This window comes from Saccopteryx bilineata, chromosome 7 (assembly GCF_036850765.1).
Source record: "Saccopteryx bilineata isolate mSacBil1 chromosome 7, mSacBil1_pri_phased_curated, whole genome shotgun sequence".
Classification (NCBI taxonomy): Eukaryota; Metazoa; Chordata; class Mammalia; order Chiroptera; family Emballonuridae; genus Saccopteryx; species Saccopteryx bilineata.
This window is the reverse complement of record NC_089496.1, coordinates 30,459,068-30,467,910: the sequence shown is the minus strand read 5'-3', so window position 1 is coordinate 30,467,910 and position 8,843 is coordinate 30,459,068. Positions and strand designations below refer to the sequence as shown.

The window sequence follows — 8,843 nt, the reverse complement described above, 5'->3', positions numbered from 1 at the left end:
GATTTTAAATCATTTGAATAATCCATTCTTATTTTTTCCCCCAAGAGGTGTGAGAAGAGGACAGCCCCAAGTGTGTTTGACATTATAAATAATGACATTTCGTGAGTAGTAGCAAAAGTGTTCAACAGAACAGTTTGTTTTATGCTTATTGAATTTGGGGCTAAAATAAATGAAAAAAAATGTGTACATATAAGCTACTTATGTGATTGCTGAAGTTGTTTAAATTTGTTTGCCTATGCAAATTTATGGAAAGACCATCATTTCAGGAACATCTTAAAAACAACCAACCAAAAATACACAAGGAGTGACCAAACAGATCTGTGTCTCCTAAGTGCTGACTGCAAAGCCTCTTCTTGTGATTCTGAAAAATGTAATACAGGCCCTGGCCGGTTGGCTCAGTGGTAGAGCGTCGGCCTGGAGTGCGGGAGTCCTGGGTTCGATTCCCAGCCAGGGCACACAGGAGAAGAGCCCATCTGCTTCTTCACCCCTCCCCCTCTCCTTCCTCTCTGTCTCTCTCTTCCCTTCCCACAGCCAAGGCTCCATTGGAGCAAAGTTTGCCCGGGTGCTGAGGATGGCTCTGTGCCTCTGCCTCAGGTGCTAGAATGGCTCTGATTGAGGCAGAGCGATGCCCTAGATGAGCAGAGCATCGTCCCCTGGTGGGCATGCTGGGTGGATCCCGGTCGGGCACATGCGGGAGTCTGTCTGACTGCCTCCCGTTTCCAGCTTCAGAAAAATACAAAAAAAAAAAAAATGTAATACATTTAAGATGTATCTAATTTATTTCTGTTAGGGAGTTTTTGCCTTGGAAGAAGTTCAGTTTTAAGGTCCATTTTCTCATACTCCAAGAATTAGATAAATTGGGGCATTATACACATTACAAAGAAAATGTAGTCATGCATGTATCTTCATTATCTGGATCGTTTAAGTGAATTATAGTACATTTTGAATTTTCTATTTTACTGTGTACCTGTAGGGGTTTTAAAAATCTTTCATTTTAAAAAAATTAAGGTCACTTTTCTGCCTGCCACACAGTTTAAGGTGAGCATCCAACTGACAATGAGCATCAACTGCTTGCCTTATGAATGAGCCATCACCGATGTTCAGATCACTGGGCTTCAGATGACTGCAGCTCTAACTGCCTGAGAGATCTCAAGTGGGGTTCACCCAGGAGAGAAAAGACAACACATAGAAGCAGAAGAAGGAATAGGACATCTATGTTTTCAGCCCTGAAATTTTAGGATGTTTTGCTATACAATAATACAAAATGGGAACGTCATTCTTGCTAAACAAAGACCAATTTTCTTATTCCTTATTTTCATGGAAGTATTAGTGTCATTCGACGCTTTTTTTAAATTCATTTTTAGAGAGGAGAGAGAGGGAGAGAGAGAGGAGAGAGGAGAGAGAGACAGAGAGAGAGAAGGGAGGAGGAGCTAGAAGCATCAACTCCCATATGTGCCTTGACCAGGCAAGCCCGGGGTTTCAAACCGGCGACCTCAGCATTTCCAGGTCGACGCTTTATCCACTGCGCCACCACAGGTCAGGCTCATTCGACACTTTTGATATGTCCTTTTTCTTGGTCTACTCCTAGCTTGACTTCTAGTACCTCATGCACTTCCGGGATTTCTTTTAACTTTCTTGTTCTTTTCCAGTTGCCTGTGCTAATTCTTCCTCTTCCATCAAGTCTCATACTGTTGGAGTGACCCAGTGTTCTATCCCTGTTCCTCCTCTTTGTCTACCTTGCATTCCTTGGTAATCTCAGTTTCATCAATTTAGATACCAACCATACGTTAACTTCTACATTCCTTCCTTCCTTCCAGAATTCTTTCAAGACCATCCTAAAAAATCCGACGGTCTCTATGACATCTCCATTTGGATATATAATTGCCATCTCAAACATTGAGTGTCCAAAACTAAACTGTAAACATCTGCCTCAAAATCTGTCCCCTGCACAGACTTCCTCATCTTAATTGCTAGTAATTGCATCCTTCTAATTGTTCAGGACATGTACCTGGTAAGCATTTCTTCTCTCTCATATCTCATACTAGAATAAACTTCCACCTAAAACCATGAAAGAGAGATAGATAGATAGAGGCATGGTTATATACTGTCTCTTCACGACACATACCACTTCTACAAAAAGCTGATTAATTGGAGCTAATCAACTTTACCTGTAAAATGCTGGCAAATGTGGAGGAGATATATTATTTGTGAAACACCACTGTCTCAACCATAACTCTGTTTTGGGCTGCATAAAGAACTACAGTATACAAATTTCACATATTGTTTTACTTAGTTTTCTCTCAAACTCTAAGTTTCCAGGTTAGGCACTGTTTTCCGCATAGAACATCGCAGTGATTAAAGTGCAGCTCAAAGTCTACTATTGGTAAGATACAGAATTCGCAGATGCATCCTACACTCTCATTCCTGTATCAGAGTCCCTTTTAATATGCTATGCAGTAGCACAGCTATGTAGGAATATTGTAACATAGATCTTTATTTATTAGAATCAAGTTCATTGACTCACTTTTAGGTGTTTCTGATAAGGAAATTCTAACAGTGAAACAAATCCCTTTAAAGGACAAATAAGTGAAAAATATTTACATGGATATACATATATCATATGTCTTTTCATGTTTTAATATTGAACTTTAGGGAAAAACAAAACAAAACAAAACCTTAACTAAGAACCAGCAAGAACATGCAAAATGCTTAATAATAAAATATTTTCACATAGATAGATATTTGTACTTTTTAAAATTCTTGAAGAAAGAGATCTGAGTAAGACAAATACCTTTAAAAAATGTGCTTTCAAGCACTGGCCGGTTGGCTCAGTGGTAGAGCATCGGCCTGACGTGCAGGAGTCCTGGGTTCGATTCCCAGCCAGGGCACACAGGAGAAGCGCCCATCTGCTTCTCCACCCCTCTCCCTCTCCTTCCTCTCTGTCTCTCTCTTCTCCTCCCGCAGCCACGGCTCCATTGGAGCAAAGTTGGCCCAGGCGCTGGGGATGGCTCTGTGGCCTCTGCCTCAGGCACTAGAGTGGCTCTGGTTGCAACAGAGCGACGCCCCAGATGGGCAGAGCATCGCCCCCTGGTGAGCGTGCCGGGTGGATCCCGGTTGGGCATATGCGGGAGTCTGACTGCCTCCCAGTTTCCAACTTCAGAAGAATACAAAAAAAAAAAAAATGTGCTTTCAGGGTAGACTGTGGATATTATGAGGCCTCAAGTTAGCAACAAACTTTTTTTTTATTGGTAACTATATTTTGAAAGCACATACTAGCTTCTCCAGTTCACTCCATTAAATACGTATATAAATAAAAGTACTTTTTAAGCAATGAAATATCAGTCCAAAAGTGAAGAAAAAGAATGATTTTTATATGAGTATTCACAGATAAGAGGAGAAACCACATGAAAATTCTGCATTCTCAAATAAAATATTCTGAGTCTACTGCTGGCTTAACAAAGGGTGATATAATGACATCATTAGAATCATTTGTTCATGGAAATGCCTTTGTAGACCAGATTATACTTTTTGCTACTTGACTTCAATTAAAAGCCTTGAAATATGTACTAAGAAATTGAATTGAGTAAATTTTTAAGCATTCTGAGTATAACTAAGTATGTTCTGACGTAAATAATGACTATGATCAACACAGACTATAGTATTTTAAGGAGAGAAATGATAAAGTATAGCTTTGGTTTCATCAGGTGAGATTTAAAAAACTGAAATATGTGTAAAATTCTATCTTATCTCTTAGATATTTTAAATGTAATTAAAATATATTACCTTAATTAATATGCTAGAAATTATATCATAGATGTATGTCCTGAGGTCGAACATCATGTCTGACTCGTCTCAAAATCATCTGTCTCTAGGAGTCATTCATATAGAGGAAACTAAAAGTTTAATTAAACTCTCCAAGATTTATGATGCCTATTTCATAGCTTCTCCATTGGAGTTTTAGTTGGGATCACCATTTGAAGATATCAGTATTATAAAATCAGGCACCTTCTTACCCCAGAAAATAATTCCCATTAAACTTAGCCATGATGCCATCATTTAGGTTTTAATTTAGGAACACTTTAATCATAATGGTACTTAATTAGTTCTAACTCTTGAAGGTAAATTAATGATTCTATGACATTTTTCCTTCCCGTATAAAAACCATGGTCTGATAAGATTTCTAGTGTGTTCAGGGCTATCCTGTAGTTACGCCCCCCTCCTCTTCACATCCTATTGTTTATCACAGACGCAAACATGTAGTCAGAAACAAAACCAGCAGCTGGCTGTCTGCAATTTACTATTCCCAGAGAGCTCAGTAACTATACATATATTTGAGCCCTGCCCACAATTTTACCAACGTGCTCAGCTCCTGAGTGTCGCATATTGCTAAAAGTGCCATGGGGAAAAGTTGTATTGACTATAAGTACACATATTTCTCATAAATAACCCAAGGAATTTTATTTACTGGTGTAATGCACACATTCATTCCTAGAAATAAAAATTCCCACTGCACCTTTACTCTCCCACCCTTATGAACACATCTACATTGGTGACAGCAACTGCTACATCATTCATGGAATTTGCATTTGGTTTTATGTGACACATGAGTTAGTGTCAGTGTTGCATAATTATTCCTCTTTCACATAGTGACCATATGTGTACATCACACTACTAAATACCAGGACTTAGGATGCTTCTTGGCATGTAGAAGGGACTCAATAGAAATATATTAACCAAATAAGTAAATAATAAATATATTAGGTCTAAATTTACTATATTGAAAAAGACAAGACACTCATAGAACAAGAATTATTAAAACAATGTAATCCTCCTAGACATACTACTATAAACTCCATGATCCTTATCAATAACTTGACATATTCACAGAATGTGAGGATTAAGTAAATGATGCACCCAGTTCACCTTGCTTCTACCTGACTTATGGGAAGACCTCAATAGACATTTCAGGTAAACAAGAAACAGCATCAACAACAACCAAAACTAATACAATATGAATTTTAGAAACTGCATTGAAAAAGAAGTATAAGAAATACTTCTTCCAAATTGTTTATTCTCTTACCTTGAAAAGATAATATTTGTAAGAAAGACCCTCCGTAAATCTTTGTAAGAAATACTTGCTCTTACATTGATAACCACACCAAACTTAGCTGGGTTAACTCTTTTAGATTCCTTCAGGAAACAATAGGCAAAAGAAGGAGAAACAATATAATCAGTATACTTAAGCCAAACAGTTAGTTTAAAATATGCCCTATTAACTTCAGAAAATCTACAACTAACTACGTGGCATGCAACCTATTAATTTTTCTGACATACTGCTAGTATACCAGCGATTACAGAATCCTTTACACAAATACTGAATACTGAAACAACTCATTCTTTTAATTAACACTGATTATAAGTTTTGTTTTCATTCTTCACAAAAAGCTAGACACATACCTGAAATTCTAGGGTTCTGTGCAGTGTTCAAAGGAGTACGAGGCTTCTTCCCACATTCTCAGTTTAACTCATATCAAATGCAGGATCTGGAAAAATGAAGCCACTGATTAAATTCAAGTCATCATGGAAGAGAGCCTATAAATTTTTAAATTTGATCATTTAGAAATAACAACTTTTTTGTGTGTGATTTCTATCCTCATCCCCTCACTTACTTGAGATGCTCTCTTTCTCTCTCAGAATATGAACCTGTCTATCCTCTCTTCTAACCTTCATACCCTGAACCTTCCTCCTTCTTTATTCAAGCTTCCAGAAGATACTTTTACTTGCTAGCTCCTCTCAAGTCTCCCTAAATAAGGAGTGTCTTAAAAGACCCCTAGGTAAGATAAGCGAAACAAAAAGAATTGTTTTAAACATAAAGGTTGCGAAGTACCATAGAGAAGACAACAAATGACTGAAATTGACACATAAAGAAAATCGGAATTGACTAAATCTTTTATAGTCTCCCCAATGATCTTACTGCCGTTAGAGACATCTCTTCCCTTCATCCAGATCATTGCTAGTATTAGATTTCTGAAATGGAAATCTTCATGTCAGTACAATGCTGGCATTTATCAATAGTTCTAACCTGCAGATTGAAGTTCCATCTCCTTACTGTGGTGCTTAAGCCCCATTACCAGCACCTGGCTTGCCATTTCAGTAAACTAACTACACGCCCCCATCAATTAACTGGGTTATAGGAAAATCAAATTTCTGGTTGTTTCTGCCTGCAACAGGTGATTGCATGCTCTATGCTTTGGCTTCTTAGTGTTTAAACATCCCTGCAGTTCCTCTTCTAAATGGCAGAATCTTTTCCATCATAAACAATTTTACTTAGAAATCGCTAACACTGCATAATTTCTTGACTCTCCTAACAAATGTCTTCACATCATTTTCCTTCTAATCATTCAACTTATTATTACCATGGCATGACTTGTTATACTTATTTGTTTACTGGGGTTTTACTGTCCTTCAGTGTAAGCCATGTTCTAAGCAAAGAGTGTAGTGTACATTTCTTCTTGGGTACCTGGGATACAAAATACTAACAGAAAGATGGTGTTCAAAAATGCTAAACTAAATTAAAAGATAGGATGTGACACTTTCCTTGTGATGGGTAAAGTATTGGACTATTCACTAATGTTTACTATTGATGGGTGTAAGTCAGAGTCCAAATGACAGGGCTGGAGTGTCTTGACTGTATGATATAAGGTCAAATTACTTAAGTGCTTTTGTCTTTATTACCTCATTTGCTACATGGGGATATTGATTTTTTTACCTCACAGTATTGTCTTATTTATAACTTCCCTTTACAAAGTATCACATTGTATACACAGTTGATGCTCAATAGATGCCAGCTATTCCTACACTGCTTTGTGCCTCTATAGACAACCACTAGCTTTTCTTCATAATACTAAAACTCCCTTAACACAAAAGCAGATTGTGTTAATAATACAGAATAGAAAACCAACTGATAATCTTTTTTTAAGTTAAACACTACAAAATGGTCTATATTGAGCAAAAAAATTAGAGAACTCAGCATTTCTAAGGTCTTTGAAAACCAAAACATCAGTCTGTGGGCCAATCAGCCTATTCTGTGTGTGCAGACATTTGTTTTGGAAAGACTCACAATGCGGTAATTACTTATTCACTTTAGCAGCCTTGGCTGTAGCTACCACTGAATCAATGTAAGTTAATGTAGCAGATCCTATTTTTTTCTCTTAGTTAGTTTTCTTCTAAAACAGTGAAACATAGTGAGTAATAGAAGATGAAAACACAAATGTACACACACGTAACTAAAGGAAAATACTTTGTCTTTTCACACTAAATATGCAGTAAATGATGCAAAACACAAAATACATTTTACACCATATTTCTCCCAGACACCAAATAAAGAAATAAATTTAATCTCTGATTAAGACCATGAATTTTGCTAGATTTTAATGCTAGAATAAGAAACTTAGAGTCTGGGAAATTTTCCAATCTTAGCAAACAACTCTAAGTAGCTTTCTTTTCTGAGTTTATATTTCAGACTACCTTGGAGCATGCTAGCTTCTCCATTCACCCATAGTCATGGAATCAAACAAACTCCTTGAATTAAAGACATTAGAGCCTCTTGAGAAGTTACAGACAGTGGATCTCCATAGATCAAGCAAAGAAGAAGAAATTTCCCATTGGAATCTGACCTTATGATCAGATTATTATTAAATAATTATACAGCAATATTAAAGCATATAATTATCCTCTTAATGTTCAACATAAAATAAAGTGTAATACTATCTTGTAAATTTTATTTTGATATGATGATATTATGATTAAGGCTTTATCTGTCAGTCGTGGTAATAATAAATGAAAAAATTGTTATGCATTTTCACTTTCCCACCAATATGTTAAAATAGAAATCTCAAAGTGATCTACAATTAGGTTAACATTTATATTTATCTGTACCAATACATGATTTATTAATTTTATCAATAAATTATTCAAGTCACTCATTGATGATAGAATTGCCCTGTCACACAGTATGGAAACAAATAAGAAACAATGGAAATACAGGAAGAAAGTATCAGTTTCCATAAGTTAAGTTGCTTTGTGAAATATCAAGCATACATGCATGTGATAAAAGTGAGTAGACTCATAAATAAAAAAGAGTGTATCAATAGGTATGTAGTCTTTTTCACTATAGACAGTGTATATGAATTATAACTAAGAATTATATCTAATATTAAAATCACCTCAGATTTCAAGATTCAAAATATAAGTAATAAAATATTGAAAATAATATTAATATTGCATGTCTATCATTTTTAAAAATGGGATAAAAAATTCTGAATACTTATGTTGGAACCAAGTTATTTTTCCAACAGATTATCATGAGTTTGCTGTTATATAAGAATGTATAAAAATATTTGTGTGTATGGGTTCTTTTCTGGTTGCTTTGGATAGAATAGAATGTCTTTTCTTTTCAAAGGAAGAAAACCCACAGCTCTTTAGGGGTTTGGGAACATCCATTAGCCTCTATCTGCCAGTTAATTACTCTTCACATCAAACTGCTGCTTTTTTCCGGGATGCTTAATCAAACTAAACTGAATCGTGTAGGGTTTACTCATTTCTAATCATGAGATAACACAAGTTGAATGACTGGTCCAGGTAATTTTTAAGTATATTTGAGTATTATCATAAATGGCTTCCTGGGAAACTTGTCAACTGGTTATGCCTTCTAGGTACCCAAAGTTCAATTAAAATTTCTAGAAAACAGCCAGCTCTCCATATCTGCAGGTTCTGCATCTGTGGATTAAGCCAATTTCAGATCGCAAATATCCTAAAATAAAAAGTTTATAAAAGGCCCTGGC

The 8,843-nt window shown here is 36.1% G+C and overlaps 1 non-coding gene across 1 annotated transcript; it reads left to right on the top strand.

Annotated features, from left to right (window-relative positions):
• Positions 1 to 379: 379 nt before the first annotated feature.
• Positions 380 to 455, top strand: TRNAS-GGA (transfer RNA serine (anticodon GGA)). The gene has a single exon. It is a non-coding gene; the product is annotated as a tRNA-Ser (tRNA).
• The last annotated feature ends 8,388 nt before the right edge of the window (positions 456 to 8,843 follow it).